This window comes from Pan paniscus, chromosome 11 (assembly GCF_029289425.2).
Source record: "Pan paniscus chromosome 11, NHGRI_mPanPan1-v2.0_pri, whole genome shotgun sequence".
Lineage (NCBI taxonomy): Eukaryota > Metazoa > Chordata > Mammalia > Primates > Hominidae > Pan > Pan paniscus.
In genome coordinates this window covers 16,024,999-16,028,024 of record NC_073260.2, presented here as the reverse complement: position 1 = coordinate 16,028,024, position 3,026 = coordinate 16,024,999, and the positions used below count along the sequence as shown (strand labels likewise).

The 3,026-nt window shown below is 53.2% G+C and overlaps 1 long non-coding RNA gene across 1 annotated transcript; it reads left to right on the top strand.

Moving 5' to 3' along the window:
* The first annotated feature begins 1,413 nt into the window (after nucleotides 1-1,413).
* On the top strand, nucleotides 1,414-2,696 carry LOC129398735 (uncharacterized). The gene is made up of 3 exons (XR_008626647.1): nucleotides 1,414-1,724; nucleotides 2,043-2,237; nucleotides 2,383-2,696. It is a non-coding gene; the product is annotated as an uncharacterized LOC129398735 (long non-coding RNA).
* The last annotated feature ends 330 nt before the right edge of the window (nucleotides 2,697-3,026 follow it).

Sequence of the window (3,026 nt, the reverse complement as noted above, 5' to 3'; positions counted from 1 at the left end):
TTGCAGTGAGCGGAGATTGCGTCACTGCACTCCAGCCTGGGCGACAGTGAGACTCTGTCTCAAAAAAAAAAAGCAGAGCCAGGTTCACAGTCAGGCCATGTGGGAGCAGAACGCTTGCATTTAACCACGGCACTGTCTTGCCTCTCAAGGGAGAGAGATGCACAAAGGATGAAGGAAAAAGCCTGAGGAGGCTGGGAGTTGTGGCGCCATGGGAGGTAAAGGTGCCAGGGAAAACTTCCTGAAGGGGGAGTTAACAAAAGAACTTTTATTTATTTTTTATTTTAATTTTTTTTGAGATGGAGTCTCGCTCTGTTGCCCAGGCTGGAGTGCAGTGGCTTGATCTCAGATCACTGCAACCTCTGCCTCCTGGGTCCAAGCGATTCTCCTGCCTCCACCTCCTGAGTAGCTGGGATTACAGGCACCTGCCACCACACCCAGCTAATTTTTGTATTTTTAGTGGAGATGGGGTTTTGCCATGTTGGCCTGGCTGGTCTCGAACTCCTGACCTCAGGTGATCTGCCCACCTTGGCCTCCCAAAGTGTTGGGATTATAGGCGTGAGCCACCACGCCCGGCCACAAAAGAACTTTTAAGAACAGGATTGTACAGTGTTCGTTGGAAGGTATATGAATTGCAGCACTTCTTAAAACCATCCTTCTGACCTCCCTAAATCTCCCTCTGCCTGCTTTGTACACAAATACCTTCTGAGATGGGTTTCTGGTGAAATAGAGGAAGGTGCTGGCTGAGTTCCACGTCTCAGTCAGAGCTGTGTCAAAATGAAACAGCAGGCCTGGGTCAGCGGCCCAAGCCAGACACTAAACGAATTTAGCAGAAGCTGCAGCTCTGATGCAGAGGGGAGTATGAAAAGGCAAGCCACTCCAGAACTCTCCGAAATATTGGGGACAGCGTTGCACTTCCATAGGGTGTGAAATATGCATTTGAACTGATATTTTTGAAATAGTCAAGAGGAAGGGAGGCCCCAGCTGACAAATGGATTACACAAAGATGGTAAACTGATGCCCCAAACCCTGGGAACATCAGCTACCTCTCTACGCCCCCATGCCTCCCCTTGGGCTGGAGTTGGAGGATGAAGACTCTGGGGTATGTTTGGCATGGGGTGGGCTGATGATATATGCAAGAAAAAGGCCAGAGAGCGGCTTGGAGTCCTTGGGTCTCCGTTTCTGGAGGCAAAAACCTTCTTATTGGTACTGGGGCATAAGGACAGTCAAATGAACTTCTAAGGGGAGGGTCCTTGATGCTGGCTCCCAGATCCTGGGCTGACTTTGCTGCCCTTAATGGAAGGGTCCCAGGGCTTGGCGTGGAGCTGACTCTGAAGGCAGGCCTCAATTGGCTCCTGTTCTAAGGAGAAGGGAAGAGAGGGGCAGGGAGCCAGGCAGAACTTGGCAAGGGACAGGGAGGAGGGAATGAGACCAGGCTGGTAAACTCTGATGAGAAAGTCTGGAGCGCTGGGCCTGGAATGGGAGGGCAGCATGGGCCTGGAGGGGCTGCCTCAGAAGCAGCCGAAGCAGCAGCCAGAGCCGGCGAGAGGGAGATGGCAGGAAGCAGGGAGGTAAACTTGTCCCGCTGCCCACCTGGGCAGACTCAAAAGCCATTAGGTTTCCCAGAGCAGCAGGCTTGGTGAGAGATGCATCTTGTCTGCTGCCAGAGGGGAGGTCTGGCCAGGAAGACAGCCAGGAGCCAGATCTCCCAGCTGCAGAGCTCTTAGGTGAGTTCCTAGCTTTGCTCCCTTCCCTCGGTGTCGGCTTCTCCCAGGCTCCGTTTGTTCTTCTTGCTGCTGCTTCTCTCCCTCTACGCTCTCCCTCCGAGGCTTGCAGTGTCACCTGCATCCTGACAACTACCAGAGTTCCAGCTTCTTCCCTGAGTTCTCTCCTGGGAGCCCCTGATCTGGCATCCTTCACCCCATGCTGTGCCACAGACCCTCAAATTCAGGGGGTACCAAATTGAATTCTTCTGCCTCCCTGGGGATAGGGAGCAAAAGGTGACAAGTGCTCTTTTCTTCGTCCCCCAACCCCCACCCGCAAAGGGGAGAGCTACGCGCCAGACCTCAAGCCCCCTGGCAGAGCCAGCTTCCCAGGAATCCGACCCCACCCTTGGCCTCGCGCCTCTCTGCCTCATGCTGGTGCTCTCCTTCCTTTCCATCCAATCTGGGCTCTCCCTCTCGGCTGCCTTCGCACCGTGCTGTGGAAGCCATGGCCCCCGCTCCCCGGGAAAACGCAAGGTGAGGGGATCCTGAGATTTGGTTTGGCCTTGGAGGGAGAGGCCATCCTGAGCTTTAAGTCAACCTAGGAAGGGCATGGGACAGAGGACAGAAACCCAACCGACAGCACAGGGACCTGTTTCCTTCAATCCTCTGTTCCCTGCAGAGATGGCTCCTTGCGGACTGCGCAGAGAAGAGTGAAGGGAAAGACGGTGTCAGACCTTCCTGGGTCCCTCTGTCTAAAACCTCTCAATAAAACCTCATTCCACCCTTATCTCCAACAATCTTTCCCCCTTCAAATCCACTCTTGCTTTTGTATTTACTTTGTAAACAGCTGAGGACCTTCAGCTCTTAGGTTTCCAATTATGACACAATTTTATTTTTCTAGTAACTGCCACCAACAGGACTCCAAGAAGCCCTCTGCCTGGCTGGGAGTTATGTGTCTTTGACCACACCTGGGTTCCATTTCTTTCAGATGGTTTTGGCTATAAGAACAGTCTTATTCTAGTTAAGACCTGGTAATTTTAAAACTTCAGGCTCAGGCCGGGCATGGTGGCTCACACCTGCAATCTCAGCACTTTGGGAGGCCGAGGCAGGCAAATCACCTGAGGTCAGGAGTTCGAGACCAGCCTGGTCAACATGGTGAAACCCCGTTTCTACTAAAAATACAAAAATTAGCTGGGCGTGGTGGCGGGCACCTGTAATCCCAGCTACTCGGGAGGCTGAGGCAGGAGAATCGCAGACCCAGGAGGCAGAGGTTGCAATGAGCCGAGATCATGCCATTGCACTCCAGCCTGGGCAACAAGAGCG